At 47.6% G+C, this 19,821-nt stretch overlaps 1 protein-coding gene across 4 annotated transcripts in view; it reads left to right on the top strand.

Moving 5' to 3' along the window:
• Positions 1-19,821, top strand: part of LOC120897860 (serine/threonine-protein kinase minibrain) — a 56,082-nt gene that overhangs the window by 11,495 nt on the left and 24,766 nt on the right. The window lies entirely within an intron of this gene.

The raw sequence follows: 19,821 nt of genomic DNA, 5'->3' as shown, positions 1-19,821 counted from the left end.
TTTGTTGATGCAGTGGGTCTTCTAGGAAATTGCGTTACTGTATTCAAACCATCTCGCGCATCTCTGCGCTCGTATTACATTCTAAAATTATGCCTATCAACATTAGACTACCGGTAGGTGGGTGGCAGTCGATGGTAGAATTATTTTTACCTTTAACGTCGTTCCTCGAACTTTACCCTCCTTGGTTTACCGCGTGGTAAGAGCAAGAGCCGTATGTCTGGGCTTGGGTTAGAGAGGGAAAGAGCCCCAAATTTGCTGGAGTGAGTGCGTCTGGGACTGATTTTTGGTGCGACCATCTCTTACCACTCCCAGCTGGCTGCCTGTGGCTCACACACACACACACATTGCGCTGCTGTAGGCGGGAAACTTTCTCCGTGATCTGCAAAAACTTTCCACGAACGGCGAGGTGAAACACTCGTCTACGGACTATAGTCGAATTTTCCGCCCGCTTCGTTCTTCGAACGGTAATTAAAACGCACGAAACGCAAGCTTTTCAACCGTTGTGTACACGCAGCGTTCTTGAGCTGCTTGAGCGTGGATGAGTTTTTGGGTGGAAAATTTACCACACCTTACCGCGAACATCCACAGTACCAGCGTGTGACTGGGGTGTTTTTGTGGAGCTTTCGTCGTTGGTTGGCATTTCTCTCGAACGTTTCTATCGACCGGTTGTTATTTGGAGTACAGGGATTTCTTCAAACTCTTTCAACAGTGGATCGGTAGTAAAAGTGGTACTGCTTTGTGGGTCTCGTTATGTTCCAGGGAAGGTGGCTTTTGTGGTTTAGTTATGTTACAGAACTTACGTCTTGCCAGTTGAAAATGGATGGCCGGTACCCCCAAGAGATCATTTCGCCTCGGCGACTTGATAAATCGAGCAGCTAATCAGCGAAATGCTTCGATCATACTTTGCTGCCGCTGTGCCTGCACTTGAATGAAAAGGAACCAAAATAAAACGATTCGCGTAAGATTGAGGTTGCTAATTTAATGGATCGTTTGCGTGGGAGTTTTTTACAATTAATTTGTTGGAAAACTCTAAGGATTTCGTGGAGAATTTATTTTTATCGGGTCATTTTTAGACATGAAGTCAAACTGCTGTTAATAAACCATTATTGATAACAAATATTATGTCCCTCCCTCTTACTGTCTCTTTTGTCGGTTATAAAATCAATTAACATATTATGAGTCATGGGAAGAATTAGACTAGATGTCCTTTATGTTCGGTACCGTCTTTATAGAGGTTTGCTGATCGATTTTGTGCTCCTTTTTTATGCATGAGTCATGTAAAAGTCCTTCCCTGTCATCAAGTTCTTTGTACAAAAGTAATGTCCCGAGAGACGTACCAGCAGCTCACATTCTGCGTTTTGTCTCGCGTAGAAACAATTGGCCTGTGGGGCAAGTGGTGGGGCCATATCGGGATTCACAGCAGAGACACACGAGTGTTCCACCTCCACTAACAAAGACACTAAGAAGCCCGAACCCCCCGAGAGTGCATTGGTGTGTTCTTTGTTGCCGTTTGGATCCTGCTCCAACCGCAACCTTCACCTGGGCCAAAGACGTGCCCTGCCAATGGAAAAAAATGTGGGAGCTGTTTGTTCAATGCCCTTTCTGTCTCATCTTCAATGCAATCGGTTTTGCCTACACACTTTCTCTCTCGCTCTCTCCTCTCTTGTTTTTCTTAAATTCGTTGTCCTTTCCCCGTGGTGGCACGTGTCATCATTGTTCCTCTTGTTTACAAACCTTTCATCACTTAGTGTGTGTGTATCGTGTTTCATTGGAAATTCCTCATAATGCGTGTACGACATACGATATGCTTTGTGTTGGTTTCCCCTCGTTTTATCAAACTCTGTCGTATCGAACTGCTCGCAAATATGTTACTGCTGTGTTTCCCTCCGCAATGGAGACGCCTGGTGGTAATCAGTAGGAAGTATTGGTTTTTTGTCGAATTTAAATGTCATATTATTTACGACTTCGAGCTTCGTATGACGTGCGGGGGTTTACCTCACGCACCAGAGAACAACTGAAGAAAAAAGAGCTCACTTCTGATCTGCCAAGAAACAAAGTAATAATTGTTATGTTTGGTTCAATGTTTTTCGCTCTTGCTTTTGCTGGCAGTGATAAAATAAAATCTTTCATTCATCTTCTGCCGCCGCTGCGCTGGTGGAATAGCTCTGCGCTCGTACTATCTAGCTCTAGTTGCTAGTTTACGATCACTTGCTATGTGACGAAGTGGTGGTAGCGATAAGGAAAATCCGCAACAATGTGTGTGTATGTGTGTGTGAATAACCGGACATTGTTGGTGCGGTCGGGTGTCATAACTATTTCATTTTATTACCGGCTCTAATCTCCTTCGGAATAATCCAGCGCTCGCGAATGAGTGTGTTGTGGAAGGCTGTGCTGGGAAAACCCCCTTGAGTGCGTGTTTCTTTTCTCCTTTTCTTTACTCTGCAAGCAGCGCTTGCTGTTTGTGGAATTGTGTGTGCGAGATGGGGAAGAAGGCTTAGCTGAAAAAAAAAATGCATTAAAGCACGATGCAATTACTACACACAACACCGTACATGACGATGCTGCCGCTCTCGATGTAACGCGCTTCTACCGACAACAATGTCTTAGCGGGGATGTTTTATGCTTTACGGTGTAATAAAAGAAGGAACGGCAGCACACAGTACCTTGCATTCTATCTCCAACCGTACCTTAATGCCTATTCTCCCGCGTGGAAACCGAGAATGATCGGTGTGCTGCTGCTTTTGAATGGCGAAACATTGCCACCGGGCGGTACGCGCCACACGCACATGTTTGTTGTTTGATGTGTTTTGTTCCGGTTCCGGTGGCGCAACAATTTCATCATGTCACGCAAATGCAATGCTATTTGTTGGACAATGACCCCCGGCTACTCCACCTGAACATCATGTGACGGACATACTTGCCAACAAATGGCAATGATGTTAAGGTGGATGCCCGTCGTAATTCTTAAGGTTCGAATGTGCGGTGGCGTTAGTGAAGTTAACCAGCTACCGGTGAGAATTATGCGATTAATTAAACAACAAAAAAAACATGAAATTTTATATCATCTTGTCCTTGGGAATGTGGTGGAAGATGAACGATAGGCTTCATTGAAGGCATTGATAGGCATTGAAGAATTTCCATTTAGTGACGAATATGTATCGGGATGCGTAACTTCCTATGAGTTACTGCCAAAGTGATTAGCGAATGCAGCGTGTTAGTTTTTCTACCATCCTCTGTACCGCTGTACCGCTGTAGAAGTGGCGGACTAAAGCGTATCAAAGGTGGTTAGGGAAGGTAGGGTGTGTGTGTGTGTGTGCTGCTGCTGACCGCCGCAAAACCGTCACACGCTCACCCGGCTCGGCGAGCATTATCAGCTGTCACTTATTGCGCAATATCCCCGATAGCGTTCGGCGTACATTTGGACCGGCAGTGACATACTCTCCGCTTTTGCAGGGGCGGGCAAGAGGCACGGTGACTGCGTCCAGGTAGTAATATGTGCGTCGTCATCACCGCGACCGGACAAAGGTACGATTCATGCTATACAGCAGCGCTGATAACAACCCGAACCCGATGTATGGGAACAGAGGCCGCGCATTTCGTAGGGTTGGGTTGCAACACATCCCGTCGTGATGCTCCGTGCTTGTTCTTTTGGAGTATGTTTTGTGTGTGTGTTTTTTTTGTGCAGTTTGCAGGGGATCACTACGGCAGCTCTCGCTCTCTCAACACTTCTGTCCATCCCTTGTCAAACGTTTGTACCGGGCGCTGGTCGAATCTGTTCTGGTTGTTTTTGTATATGTACACGGTTACAGTTTTTCGTTGAATTTGTGACGCGTATCCCCCCCCCCCTCACCATATTATCAGAACAGTCTGGTGGGAATCGCTGTACATCGGAATTGTGGGCAAATGAGGGAAAAGGGCAATGTGTTCCACCAATTTGTCACGATGAAGTAACCAAGCGCCGGCTCCCCTTATCTGCGCCGGGGACCGTTGCCGTGCTGCCCCGTGATTGCGACGTGACACAGTTCGGTGAAAATTTCGGTCATGGTCACGCTTCTCAACCGCTGTTGCCCGGGTGCGTTGTTACTGTGGGACTTTTGGGATACGTTTATTGCTTTCCAATTAAGGGTGGCGTTTTCGGCGTAGAATGCAGTAGCGATGGGGATTTTGATTCACTGATAGAACCATTTTTCAATGTTGCTTTCTTCCTTTCATTTTTCTACCCAACTTTGAGCTTGTGAATAGCACCACTAGGAAAGGAAAGCAAATAATTTAATGCATTAATTTTTATACCTTGTTATGGCGGATTAAATGTGGCATTTATGGGTGTCAAAATATTTACACGCGTTTAATCACAGCTTGTCGCGGATGAGCGGCTCTCACAACGGGGTAATAATAAACAGTACACAGCGGAGTGCGAGAAAAGGTGCTTTTTATTTTGAATTGAAATTTGTTTGCAATATTGCGGGGAGGAGAACAATTTAAAAAAAGAAACAAAATTCGTGCCCGAAATGACATTAACGAGCTAATTAAAGCGTGTCGCCCGTTGTTTTTGTAATGCAAACCGGGCCTTATATTTACTTCGGTACATTTTCACTTGATTCAAGTGATCATCGTGTTGTTTTTCCGGGTTGATATGAATGAGAAGGTTGTCTTTGGATTATGAATTTAAAATATTGTTTTTTACTTTGAGTTACTTCAATAAAATCTTGGCAAAAAAAAAGCTTATGTTTTTCCCCAAAATCTCTACAAAAACTATTTTGCTGGTTGCGTAATCTGGCGATGAAGCCTTTTAACCTAATAGGAAACACTTAATCTTTAGCTGTATCCTACCTTCTTTCCACCTTTTCGTGTTCGCTGAACACACTTACACAAACAGCGGTGTGATAAAAATAAAAACCCATTTAATGGGTCAATCTAACGCACGTTCTCATTCTTTTCCTTCTTGCGCGCACTCTCCTTCCCTCATCTCCTCGAATGCATCGGCTCCACTCCGCTCGTCCCTCATCCCAAGGTTCGTTAGCTTTTGCCGCTGCAATCGAAAACCGGGCGTGTAGGATTGCGATCGAGATATCCTATAATTAAATCAAGCGAAAGGTTCCCTGTGGCTCCCTTTTTTCCCTCCGTGGCGTGGGTAGGCTACAGCACGACGGTGTTGCGGTGGATGGGGGAATTAAATGCGAAGGAATGCTGTGTCCCACGCGAGAATACTTTGTTGGTGGTTGGTTGGTTGGTTGGTGGGGGTGTCGGCGTGGGGCGAATGGAGGCCAGCGAAAAAGATGATTGATTGCAAATGGCAGTTTTATTATCATCCGTCCGTCGGGAAAAAGGATGTTATTGATTTTAGGGAGCAGTTTTGGGCAAATACTGGCAACAAAGCACTAGCAGATTGTTTTCTTCCGTGATTGGGAGGGAAGTTTTTTTTACTGTTAATTGATCCTGGCCTATGTTTTAAAAATTGATTGAAACATTAATTAAATAATCCATTTTATCCGGAATTTTTGAAGAACAAAAAAAAAACTACAGAAAAAAATGACGATTTAGAAAATGTACCTAAATTGACAGAAGCACTCCCTGTAGCCGTGATCGCTATGCTGTTGCGCGTTACATTGCAGGTGATCGCACGTTTGCAAGCGTGTCACATGCTTGCCCACTGGCACTGGTGCGCAATATTTTTTTCACTTCCTATCAGCGTGCACATTAGAGGTGTGGATCTTCACGCGCGACGGTAGTATAAGCGCTACGCAGTGTTGTCCATGGGGTGGGAGAAAAAGTAGAGACAAAATTGTATGTGTGTGTGTGTGTTGGTGCATTTTTTGTTTGCAGATGATCATCTGCGTACACCGATTAAAGCAGTTACTTTTCACTAAAATGTCCATAAATCTTATAAGAATGAACTGTTATTCCTTTATCCAATAACATATATGATTAAGAATTAAGCGCATTAATAACGATCATTATCTTGGACTTTGCTCTAATGCTTACCTTGGAAAAGTAAAGTAACAAAAAATACATCCACCATCGGTTGAGACGTGTTTGCCTTAGTTACTACAGTAGCAGCGCCGGCTTCACCCAGTTAACACACACATACACACACAGGCACACACTCCCTAACGGTCACGAATAATGGTTGTGCACTAGACTACGTCATGATACGCTCAGAAACGGTCATTCGTTGTCGTAGTTGTAAAGACCGCGAAGGAGGCGCCTATTGCGCGCACCTTACCTTGCGGTGTTTTCTCTCTCACTTCGCGCACCTTCAAAGTCTACCACTGTCTGGCAGCGCAGTGTGCGTGTATGGTTTGTTCTGCTGCTCCATTCCGCTACCATATACCATACTACTTGCTACAAGATTGCGCGTGCACGTGAACGCGCAGTGAAATGCCGAGTAGGCGCTACATCCGCACCGAAAATGCAAATATAATTCATCGCGTTTGCGGAGTGGTGTGTGGTGTGGGGGTAAAAATGCAACTTTTTTTTTCTAGAGCCTCTCTCCATTTCACAAAACCTCCCAGTGTCCATGATAAGGAAGGAGCGAGCAAACAAAAAAAAAATATTACCGCACAAGACCGTGTTATCGGTGCGTAACCGCGCATACCAGCACCCTGCGCAATGGAGACAAATGATAACCGCTGGACCCTGGAAACAACGTTGAAGAAGACTGCCGCCGGCGGACTAAAGCAAAAGCATTGTTGATTTGTTGGGGTAGAGAAGAAGCAGAGCACTACGCGACGAGCTGATGACGCGGGAAAGGGGCTCTCTTGCGCTCATGACTGGCGCTTTTTGGGGCGCGCGCGCGCTGGTGGATGACGAGGCTGGGTCAAATGACTGGGCGCTGGGGGGAAAGCGCCATGATAGCGCGAGTGCGGTCGACGACGTCAGTAACGAGGCGAAAGTAAGTGATCCATTTTCGGGGCGAGGCGTGAAGCGACTCCTTCGGCTAATCAGGTGCGGCGGGCTATTTTCGGCCCCCACGCAAATAGCGCCCGGTAGCAGCGTGGCTGTTACCAGGGGGTCGTTGACGGTGCGGTCAATGGTGCCTCCCAAAATCTGTCGGTACGTGATTTTGATGTAAAAAAGGGTTTGATAGGAATAGGGTTGGAATTCTGTCTTGTTTTTGTGTAGGAATATAAGCTTTCATGATGTTAATATGTAACGGTTGTGTACATTTTCCAGGCTCGTAAATTCTGCACATTTTTTGTATATACATAGGTCCAAGATACGGACGATTCTATACAGGTGGATTTGGTGATACACTGTTTGTGATGTCCAAAGAGCTTTGCAAGAATTCAATTAACACTTTAAGCGCCGTGTCATATAAATTCGCATGACGGTTTTGCTCACCGTTCAGCTTTGCATCTGACGCTCAGTGATTCTCTTGAGAACGAATGAGGTAGGAAAGAGAGAACGAGAACGACATGTGCTACGCCGCTTATCGCAATGAGTCAAAAGAGTGATAACAATCGCACGAGAAACTGTCGCTCTCATCGCTCTCTTGCCATGCGCTACGTGCTCACTCAAAAACTATGACGTCAGGCTGGCGGTCAAAGTGTTAAATCCTATCTGGTACCTGAGAGGACAGTATTTTTTCCATCTCAATGGAACTCATCAAAGAGTTTATATATGATGCACTCAGGTTTGCACAAAGCGGGACGTGCAAAGTTTTGACCTTGCTCACTAAATGCCGACAGTTCCTAGGTTATAGTGAAAAACGGTGTCAAGTGTGTCAGTTGACAGCCAATCGGAGTTGTCCAACCATCTCATAGTGGAGGACACCGGGGGGGAGTATTATGAGAGCGTCTCAACGTCGTGCATAATCAAGATCCTAATCCTGTCCGTTCCAAACAGTTCCAAAAATAACCCAAATACTGGCTTGGATTCCAAGAATGAAAATAGTGGAAGTTCTCAAACGCTGGTTATTGCTCTTGGCTGCCATCGTTATTGATTTAACCAACTTCCTGATTGCCTACCGAACTGCTGGATGCAACTGCAATCTCCCATGAGTTCATCAAATGCACAAGAGGTACAAAAATATCGCGCACTGCTAAGGCGAGTAATGACGAGCTCTGTCAAGCGGTGCGTACTTCTCGATTTCGATCGTACACCATTAGCGCCTCAAAGCGCTTAAGAACCTTTGTTGCCGTACGCGCGACTTCCTGCACTCATCACGCGATCATCCCGTGAAGACATACAGGCATGACTCAAACCCCCGAGACCCCTCCAGTGTCTGTGTGTGTGTGTGTGTGTGTGTGGGCGACTGGCAGGGAGAGGCCGTACGATGACACCCGCACGGTGGATCGTTTGTGACCTCACTCAGAAGGGACTTTTTTGTGTGTCTTCGAACGATCGTGCGACTCTCGCAGCTCGCGCAAGGCGTTGGCGGTTTGCCGCAAAGAAAGCGCGTCAAGAATGTCGTTCGTCCTTCGATTCTGCCTTTGTGGCGGGTAGCACCAATGAGCACCACCACCATCCAACATTTCGCTACGTTTCGATGTTCTTTTTGTTGCATCAGAGCGTAACGGGTTTTTTTTTTCAGTAGTAGTCCCTCTCCCAGGGCTAACCGCCGCCACACACTCTCGGTTCGGGTTCTTGCGGTTGTGTGGATCGATCGGCGGCCGCAAGGTGAGGTAACGCCATCCCCAGCACCACCACCCGCTTCTTGTTTGCTGCCAAGAATCGATGCTGTGTTTGGATGCGTTTTTTGTGGTTGCTGTTTTTGTTGCTTCGTGTTACTCTACGGGACCGACCGTCCCCGTCCGTCGTAACGCTTGTTTGGCTGGTTTGTTGTGCCTGGCACGTTAGTGTCTGTTCGCGTCTTCGACGGAGCGGACAGACGGATCGGCCAATAAGGATCCATACTTGAGCGCCGCCTGCACGCGAGGTTGATTGCTTTATGTGTGTTTTTTTTGTAACAGTGAAGTGTTGATAGCGTTTTAGAATAGTGAAGTGAAGCGAGTGTATCATAAAGGCTGGAGGAGTTCGGCCAGTGGGGAGTGAAAAGTACACTCACTCACTAAACAGTGTACTCGGAACAGTTGTTTTAGTGAAACCAGCCAAACAAACTTCAACCTTTTTTGGAAGAGGAGTAGATCGTCGGCCTATGCCTTGTGGACATTCTGCCTTTTAAACCGCCATTACTTAATCGCCTGCCCGTCATGCGGATTGCATAATTTAATTTTCGTTTCTTGCCCGAGCACAACAGCACGATCGCCTTCCGCGCGCCCCCCGCGTTGCGCTTTTGGTGGACGCACTACGAGCGCAGCGCATAGAGACGGCGTGCGCGTTTCTATGTGTGTACTGTTTTTTTGTATTTTTTTGTGTGTATTGCTTCTCAAGCGCACAGTGTGTGGGGTGTGTGAGAAGGTAAAAATAAAATCTAATCCATCTTCAACACACACACACACACACACACACACACACACACACACGGCAAAAGGCACGGCAAGCTGGTGGTTGGTGTTTTGTGGGTGTCTTTTTGGTGGCCAATCCTAGTGGCCATCTGTCAAAGGGGGTTGGACTGTCCAGTGATACAATCCAGTGTGTGTGCCGGGTTGTATTGTGATTAGGTGCAGTGTTTGCCATTTATTTGCGATATTCCACCTCACTGGGGTGGGGAATAAGACTTGAATTGTGTTTTTTTGCTTTGCTTTTCGGATGGGTTGGTGTGGGCAGGAAGTGCGTCACAGGCAGCTCTCATCGGTTTTGCGTACGCACCGCCCGATTGGCGATAATAATAGAAGCCCCACAACGGTCGCGCTGTGTTTGCAAGTGTGCCTGTGTGTGTGTGTTTGTGTGGGAAGGTGCCGCGTGAAGGGGGGCTGCTCGCTTCTCGGCAACAGCAAGATTTGGCATTTTCGTTTGGTTGCACAAAAAAAAAAAAGAAAACCAAACACACAACAGGGCCGATACTAGAACCAGACTGTATGCGAGGTTGCTGTGGGGTGTTCCGATCGTTTTTGAACAAATCGAAGAAATCGCGCCCAGCATTGTTGGGTGTGCAATTCAATCGTGAAGTGGTTTTATTCTATCTCTATCTCTATCCCTTCCTGTGATGTGGTGCGTAGTGGTTTTAGAAAATTGGGCAGACAACTCTCCCCCTCCTGTAGCAAATAACACGCACAGTGTCCTACTTTTCATCGGCAAACGATCGGCGGGAACAGTGAGAAAAAAATAGATACAAACTTTGTGCTTCAACATGACTAGTGCGCTGTGTTACATTTCCTCCTCGACGCTAACGCAGTCCTGGCCGACGAAGGACGCATACGGTGAGTATATACAGGCACGGTGTCATTGCATGTACTGTTCGATTGGGCCAATGGGGGATTTGGGGACGTGTGAAGGAGCAAAAGCTTTGCGCCGGGACGTTCCCTCCCCCCGAACGGCTGGGATGCGGAACAAATGTCTCGTTTTATGTGCAGTAGCAGAAGAGGATTGCACAGTGGTGGGGACGGTTTTATTTTGAGGTTTTTGTTTTCTTTTTCTTCCACCCGAGATCCGTTTTTCCGCAGATCAATGAACGCACTCGAACGTGGGATGTATTTGATGCGGTTCGTTAAACGAGGCTGGCTGGTTTAATCATTGTTTGGCTTTCAAAAAAAACCCGTCTGCCTGAATTCTGAAGATGGGTTGATAGACGATAGACGAGGAATGTACTTATCAGCTTGCGTCGTCGTCATATTGGCAGGGATAAAGCTTATACAGCAGCAAAGGTATAAAGTCCAAGTTATTAGTGTGTTATTTCGCACTCAATTTTCACCACTGTGCTCCTACTCCTCTGCAGACTGGACACAATCGCTCCGTTGTTGTGCTGCTAGATCAAGCTCGATAAGAGAGGATTCCCCCTTCTCACCATCATATACTTTTATTTTATCACTTTCTTCACGTGTGCTGCCTGCCAGGACACTCACAATCACACATGGCTAGCAGAAAAGCGCTCTCTTTCCTTTTGACTTTCGCCTAAGATGGGCTAGAAACAGCGGTAAGAGAGAGAGAGAGTGTGTCCATTGTGTTTGCGCGTGATTGTAATTTAGCGTCAAATAATGTAAAGCTCGTGAGGTCGCTTGGAAATCGTCGTCGTGCACATTGGTGTGGTGATGACCCCGTTTGCGCCCAGCCAGTTGCGGCCCAAGCCAACGAAAGCGCAGGCAGCCGACATTAAGCCGTTGTTTTACGAGCTAAACGAGAGCACCATAATAAGAGCGGGACCACCCGCGGTGGTGTCCCTTGGCCGTTATTGTGTCTGGCCACTGGCAGCCGCGGGAGTCGTTTGATTGGCGGTGCCCGTGGAATGCTTTGGAGACGGGCGAAATAAATAGCAGTATAATCTGCCACTGGAACGAAATCGTTCGATCAAGGCCTGTAGTTACTCATTAGATTTTACGGTGAAACGGCAGCTATTGAACACATTTTTATGTCTTCTTCGAAACTGTAAACTCGTTCGTCTGTCTTTTTGGGGGCATCATGTCTTATGATGTTATTATGTGTACTTGCAGAGGGTTTATGTTTTGTTATTATTACGCTCGCGCGCTGTATCAGTATGCTGAACCCGCAAGGGGCCTCACTGTTAGACGCTGTTCGGCGCTGCCCTCCTGCACTCCGGGCACGGCTGCACGATAAATGCAGGGGAACGGTTCGTTGCAGTACAGTGGAATATTTGTGACGTGATATTATTTGCTGCCAGCCAAAAGCAACCGACCAAACGCACGAAGGACGGGCGACGATGTCTTCAGTTTTTGCTGTTGTTCTTATTTGTCTACTACGTTTGGGAAGGTGATTACCGTCGCCAGCGCGCTGCTACTACGAGTCGTCGGTGGTGGTGTTTGTGTGAGGCCAAAGGTTAGAATTTTGGGATGCAAATTAGCTGCAAGTAGAAATAGAAGTAAAAAAAGTGTGTATTTGTGCTGGTGGTTACCTCGTGCAACGCATCAGTGTGATGGTAGGGCAACGAGCAGTCTCGATTAGTGATGGGTGAAGTTGGCAAAAATCCGGAGTCGACTCCGATCATATTCCGATCATTTCGGAACCGACTCGGGAAGGTAGAATCGACCAACATTGTCTGGAGTCATTTGGAATCGTCTGTAGCTGTCCGGAGTCGTCCGAAGTCGTCCGGAGTCGTCCGGAGTCGTCCGGAGTCGTCCGGAGTCGTCTGAAGACCGAGTCGTCCGGAGTCGTCCGGAGTCGTCCGGAGTCGTCCGGAGTCGTCTGGAGTCGTCCGGAGTCGTCCGGAGTCGTCCGGAGTCGTCCGGAGTCGTCCGGAGTCGTCCGGAGTCGTCCGGAGTCGTCTGGAGTCGTCCGGAGTCATCCGGAGTCATCCGGAGTCATCCGGAGTCGTCTGGAGTCGTCTGGAGTCGTCCGGAGTCGTCCGGAGTCGTCCGGAGTCGTCCGGAGTCGTCCGGAGTCGTCTGGAGTCGTCCGGAGTCGTCCGGAGTCGTCCGGAGTCATCCGGAGTCGTCCGGAGTCGTCTGGAGTCGTCCGGAGTCATCCGGAGTCGTCCGGAGTCGTCCGGAGTCGTCCGGAGTCGTCCGGAGTCGTCTGGAGTCGTCTGGAGTCGTCCGGAGTCGTCCGGAGTCGTCCGGAGTCGTCCGGAGTCGTTCGGAGTCGTCTGGAGTCGTCTGGAGTAGTCTGGAGTCGTCCGGAGTGCATCTGAGTCGGTCGGAATCGTCCAAACGACTCCGTACGACCTCGGACGACTCCAAACAACTCCGAATGACTCCGACTCCAAGTCGAAATATTGATTCCGTTTTTGCCCGGTTTGGAATCACACTGACAATAGTCGGAGTCGGATCGGAGTCGTGGATGAACCCCAGAGAACACACCACTAGTCTCGATACAATAGCCGCTCGTTTCACGCGACCCAGTCGATCGTTTCGCTTTTCCATCGTCGGACCCCCCACACCCGTTGTGGCTTCCGCTCAGCCCTCCAAACAAAGTAGCACAGGGCAGGGGAGAAGACCGACACCGACGCGATGTTGCAAGGTGACGGGAAAACAAATTGTGCTGCCGAAACGGAACGACTTACGATGTTCTTCTTCGTGTTGCTGGAGCTGTATCGTCGCCGGCGGTTTTGGGTCAGGATCTCCCCGCCTACCGCTCAAAGCGGGAATGGAGGGAAACTTCCTTACCGGTGGGGGAGAGTGGTTAGGAGAGTGCATAAGTGAGGAGGGCGAGAAGTACAGCATTAACTTTATCTTTGACGACGTTTTGGGGTTGTGATTGTATTGTTTTTTCTTCTATTCAGCCGTCTGGTGGCCCCAGATCCGTACAGGGATTTTCGGTCGGCAACATAGACGGGAGAATGGGAAAAAAGGTTATACAGCGGGCGGGATGGATGGTAGCGGGTTTCGTCTGGAAAAGTAGAATAGTCGAGAAAATCACATCCCAGCCGTGGAGAGAGACAGAGTAAAGGGAGAGAAAGATTGAGACAGAGGTCATTGGATTTTCGTGCAAATGACGATGTAGCAGACCCCCCCCCATCCCCCTTCGCGCCCCTGCGTCCACTGTGCCGTCCTCTTCTAACGCTATAGACGGTGGCAATCAGTTCACGATCGGCGAAGCGACGATTCAGTCCGTCGCACGCGGGCGAGAAAGGATTGCTCAAAGTTGTGAAGTTGTTTACCGCGCCTCGCAGCCACCGGGATCCTTCTTGCAATGCCGGTTAACCTCCTTCTTCCTTCCGGCTGTGTGTTTTGGGGCCGTGTGTCTGGTGGGTTCGATTTAATGTTCATTTTTAGATTCGCTCTACCCAAACCCCCCCCCCCTCCAGATTTTGGGACAAGATTGCGAGGTGAGCATACCGGGAGATGAGTTCGATTGCGAATGGAAACACGCCACCGTCTCACTGTCTGGCCCGTTTTGAGGGAACGCTGCAGAGGAGAGCGTTGTCGTCATAAACGATTTGTTGGGGATTTAATAGCAGACAGGTCGAGAAAGAGAGAGAGAGAGAGACTGAGGGTGTTTGGGAGGGCGTAGTGGCTAGGTCAAACCAGGTACAAGCTTCCAGCGGCGGATGGGTTTTAGTGTGTTTGACGCGAAAGGAATAGTAATTTCGGGGTAAATTCGTCTGGGGGTTTTTTTTTGGGAAAATCCACAACAAACAATCTTTTCAACTGTTGGCCATCTGATTTTGGTAGCATTATTAGACGGCATTTAAGTATTTAAGTATTTAAGTATTGTATTTAATGTATTTAAGATACATGGGCAAGATGGACTGCAGCGGACGATCTACTTTAATGCACTATTTAATTGCCATAATTAAAATGCACAATCTCTTAAGAAGTTACCACATCTCTAGGTGTTAGGAGTCTTCAAATGAAATTAATCGATATATTTAAAAAAAGTCTTTCTATTAGTTTGAAGGGTAATGTTTTTACATTGGAGGTTTACTCCCCACTACAAAAAGTTTCTTTTCTCTTAACATATTTCGAAACAATTGAATTTATATGAATTTGAACATGACATAAATGCACCAATTTAAGTGACAGAGGTAGAGAGAGAGAGAGAGTGAGAGAAGGACAGATGGTGTGTAAACATTTCCGAACCATTGTCGTGGCCTTGGATTGCCTTACTGCTCCTGGTGATGCATGACGTCGCCAACCGCAAGCTCTCGCTGCTGTGCTTCGGATCTCGTCCCCTGGGGTTTTTTTTTTGCGATGGGAGTCACTTCATTTTGCGTGTGCTCTTGTCTAGACGGCAGCAACAACAACAAAAATGCAGGAATCGGATAACCGGAAATACTTGATTGAATTACATTCACCATCTCGGGAGAATGGTCCACAGACAGACGGCAGAGCATCATGGTTGGCGGTTCATTTCTTGCCTTGAAGGAGCGTGCATCGCATCTTGGCTTAAGCTTGTGCATGTGCGCTTGAGTTTGTCTTGAGCGGAAGTGTGTCTGTCGTTTCAATTTACCTTCCACGGTCGCGCTCTCCCTGCACGGTGCGCTGTGCTGCTGCTGTACGCTCTTTCTTTGACGGTCAAAGAATGCGATGTGTCCCCATCGAATGTTTACCTTTTCACCATGAGAAATATGATTTTTCCTGCGCCATATGCTCTGTGTTTCTTTGTGTGTTGCGTGTGTAAATGCTTCATGCTTCAAGGACAATCCCGCACAAAGGGGAAGACACAGTTTATAATTACTGATCATTAAGGAAAAGACGATACCTTCATTTGCTAAATTGATTACACCTTTTTGCTGCATTAGGATAAAGTGTACTTTGCGGCTATTGGAGAGAGTCCCAATTTTTAAGCTTATCTGCTATCCGATAATCCAGCGGCCTTTTTTTGCGTTTGAAGGCGTGAAGAAAATGTGAAGCTACGTGGTCTTTTTACTTTGTTTTGTTCACTCTTGCCACAACAAACAAACGCGACAAATGTGGGTGCGAAGAAGGTTGTCACCCACGCACACGCGAACGGAGAAAAAGCTTGCCGGCCGAGGAGAGAAATCCCACGGATTTTCTTTCGATGTTTCGCGCTATCACAGACACACACACATACAATTCTTTCTATCTCCCTTCAAATCCCTAATTGCGAATGCAGCAGAAGCTAACAAACACAGGCGGTCATGGATTATGGCAGGGGAAGTGTTTGTGTGTGTGGGAAGCAGCATGTCGGTAGATGGCGGGGGAGTAAATGTAGCCAAAAAGTCGTGGGATCTGGATGATCGGTACCGGCACGGAGGACCGATAAGCGTGGGAGCAAATGAACGCCCTAGGCCGCCGGTTTCCCGCACCTTCTCCGACGGCCTCGGTTAAGCAGTGCGAACGCGTTGGACGCACGTTTTCCCTTGCCTTACCCAACCAAAACAACAGTCCGTTGCACACTTTTTTCCGGCGAGGTTATTTAAGCTTAGTGTTATGTAGGGCTGTTAGCGTGAAGCAAAAGCCTGTAAATTTGCTGGAAAGACTAATTCGACAACATATTTCACGAACTTTGTGTAGTTTGACCAATGTAATTAATATCTTACCTCTTGTTACGCACTGCACATCGATGTTTTGCAATGCGTCCTGTCGGATCCACATTTTTTCGTAGCACTTTGTGTGTCTGTTGGCTAGCAACAGGGGGTCGTGTACACTACGAGTGCCAGTAAATCATCTCCGTGTGGGCATCACCTTTTTGTGTGTGTTTGTGTGTGTTGGGCGGGAAACAGCTTCTGAAGAAGTCAGAGATCAAAGTTGAGCTCCCGATAATCGCCACCGGGCGTCCACCGACGGCGCATCTTGACGACGGGTGGCAGCAGCGCAGTGAGTGGTTAGTGCCCACGCGAACCGGACCACCACACTCGAGACGGGCTTTACTTTTCTGGGTGGAAAGCGTTCAACTAGTCTCCGGACAGAGGGGATGGGGTTTCCTCGCACAAAGAAAAGGTGTTTAATGCATCTTGGCGGACTAGCCTTTGGATGTGACAAATCCAAATGATGATGAGTGGTACACTTCGCCGGGAAATTCCGGTCGGAAGTGGAGATGAATCACTTTTTGGCAAGCGTCAGAAAACAGAAAACGTTGCTTGTTGGGGTTGTGAGAGGAACTCTCTTTCATCGGGATTCTACGCTGCAACGCGCGGATTCATTGTAGAATAACCGACCAGCCGTGCTTGCAAGTCAAAAGCAGACGTGCTCCTGTTGCGCTTGCCGTCGAGATCAATCAGTTTCCAGTTATGAACGTCTCTCTTTTTTCTGGGCACAATAACTTAATAACGACATGTGGGAGAGGAAAAACACAGTTTAAAAATAATATAAAAATGTGAAAAACAAACAGATATCAGCCCCACTTGCCCATCACCAACTCTCTCCACTTTCCATGCCTTCCAGGTTCTGTGTTGCGGAAATAGGAAATGGTACACTCCTCCACACGTCCGCCCTTCTTATGCCACGACTCCCGGCGCAGTGTCTGGAGGTCATCCGTGGTCCGTCGATGTGTGGCCGGTCTCGTGGATGGGTTGATTCGCCATTTGGGGCGCGTTGCGCTCGCCTTCGCTATTGCTGCCTACTGCTGCCGTGCAAATGAGAAGCGAGAATGAATTATGGGTCTATTTTTGAACCAGTGACTTCATGTGCAACACCACACGCTTTGGGTGTCCGGAAGGGTTGGGGCGGTTAGTAAAAAGAACCTGCTGAAACTCAACGGTCGAAGGGTTGGTGGGGGGCATAGTCGTCTCTGCCGCGCTCTTCTCGATCCTCATGTGTGGCAACACAAAGCGGATAGCGAACGCGGTAGGAAGATTTCCCAACCGTAGGTGTTTATTACATGTGTTGCTGGGGCGGCAACGCACACGCATAATCGGGTATCCTTCGTGGAACAAAACGCAATCATTGCTCACTAATCCTTATCCTGATCGGAATTGACAATAGTTTGATATAACGCACTGGGCAAATTTAACTTCTAGTTAATAAAACTAATAATAAAACACAGTACAGTAGTTATTGTTGTGTCTAAATGCTCTCTGTCCCCGGGTTTTAACGGATCACAGAACGCCTGCTTAAAAATAAACCAAAGCTCACACAGCATAGTTTTCCACCTGTGCCGGTGCCAGCAGCATCAACAGCAGCAGCATAGGAGTAGAACGGATTTGTGTTTCATTGCAAGCAGAGATCGGTTTCGAGTGACACGAAACCACCGAGCGCCGCTGTTGCTGCTGTGCTCCGGGCGTTCGGTACGGCCCGGTCAATTATGATGCCGGTGTCACCCAGCGGCAAGCCTTGAGGTCGGCATTAACGCTGTTTGCGAGTTTGAGACTGGTAACGTGTGTGTGTTCCCTAGGTCAGTTTTGTTGATCAGCACAAAAACACTCGGGCCAAGGTAAAACGTCGACGTGTTGCTGCGCCGTACTTTGTAGTGGAGTTTTTTGATGCCACTGGGTGTGGTGGGCACTTGCATCGCACCTCACAGCAACTGACGGGTTTACAATTTTATGTAAAAATTGCTCACAGCTATTGATGCAATTTCAACTGAATTTACTGGCGCCATGACATCAGGAAGTCACTTGAGGTTCATCTCTCACTCTCTCGCTCGCTCACAAACAAACGCTGCAGTGGTACATTTGTATGGGTTCATTCCTCATTCCCACTGGTGTGACGGTGACAGTAGTATTGGCGGAGCAGCAAAATTTGACCAACGCGCTTTCACCGCGAGTTTCCAACCGTGCCCGACCGTGTGTGTACTGCTGGTTGCTACGGAGCCACGGGGTTTTTATTTATAGCTTTCCACCCGATCCACCTACGCACTTTTCATGCGCACTGCTCACTCACGAGCGTACCGTATGTGTGTTTGTGTGGGGTTAAAATTAATTGTATGCACGTTTTTCTTACATTGAAATAAACTGTTGAATTGATTATTTTTTTGCCATTTTTTGTATGAAAAAAAAAAATGCTTTTAATTCTTGCAGGGTTTTCCAGGCGTTCTCATAGTTGTTGAACACTTCCTTAACTATTTCCTGTTAGAATTGAATTTCATATGATTGAAATTGGAATCGATGGCAGCCTTTTTGGACAGGCTCCTTGAAAATTCCTATTGGATCTGTCCAACAAGGGTGCTTTAGAGTCCAATTCCCATTACATTAAATTCATTTCACGTACTTAAGAATAAAAAAGTGTCCCACAGCTATGCGAACTCCTGGAAAACCCTGTATTATTCAGTTTAAGGTAAATTTTGAAATAGAACATTTCTTCCTATTTTTAATAATACAAATTGTACCAGAAGGTTTGCTGTGTGTGTGAGTGTCCACAAATGATTGTTACTAAAACATCAGGTAACGGTCAAAGTTTTCCTCTCCGTGTGTGTTTTGTGTTGAAGGTGTTGCAAAGACACTAGTAACTCTAGTGGGTCGGTGCGGTCGGGGCGTTGTATGGGTGCAAATGCGAAACAGAGATGGTGAAAATAACAGGCGGGCGGTGGTGGTGTTGTAATATGCTAAAAATAGAGAGCACAACCGCGACACCACCACCACTGGCGTGTTGCGTTGGCGGCAGTCTCTTTTAACCTGGCTGCGGCCGTAAAGCATGTGCCGTCCGTCGTCCTCGTCATCATCGTCGTCGTCGTCGGAGGTGGTGATCAGTTCGTTCGCTTGTGCCGCACTCTAAACTTATACGCAAAACTGCTGCTGATGCCCGCTGCATTTAGCGTGTTGGGGTCCACAATGAGAGAGGGGACGCGTTTCGATGTACAGACAGCGCCGGTGGGTTTGTTTGCTGCGTTGCTGCTCCTACATGTCGGACTGTCTTTCGCTCGCTGCGTGTTGTAGAAGGTGCGAAGGCGTTCGCATACATTTTTCAGACCTTTGGAATGAGCTTAAGCGACCTGTAGTGTTGAATAAAAGGTTTACAATTTCATTTTGTCGCATTTTTGTCAAATTAATAGAAAATAAACTAAACCATTTCAAAACGGTGGGAACTGTGAGGATCGTTAATTGTCCAGCTAGACTGTACGGTGAGGCAGTATCGGTTAGTAGAAGGTGGCCGAGTCACCACTTCGTCCGGCTGCTCTTTGCGCTTTTTTGGAATTTCTTTTGCTCTCCGGCTCCGGTGTGTGGTGTTGTTCCGGCTTCGTGATCACCGTGTGACGCATAATGCTGAAACCCAGAAACGCTTGCATGTGTGTGCGTGTGTGTGTGTGTGGAAGGAAATTCCCCGCAAACCGGTTTGCCTTGGAGCGTCGGCTTACGACGACCGACGCGAAATGACCGGCACGGGGCGGCATGGGGCAATAAGCGCAGCTACAGCCACCACTCTCTGCGGACGGCGAACGGATGAATAATGATGCGGTACGGACGAGGTATGGGTTTCGAGAGAGAGAGATGATGCGAACTGCAACTGCAGCTCGGTGTTCGGAAGG

Source organism: Anopheles arabiensis, chromosome 2, assembly GCF_016920715.1.
Source record: "Anopheles arabiensis isolate DONGOLA chromosome 2, AaraD3, whole genome shotgun sequence".
In the NCBI taxonomy this organism is placed as follows: Eukaryota; Metazoa; Arthropoda; class Insecta; order Diptera; family Culicidae; genus Anopheles; species Anopheles arabiensis.
Note: the sequence above shows the minus strand (reverse complement) of the source record. Positions and strands in the feature narration are given on the sequence as shown.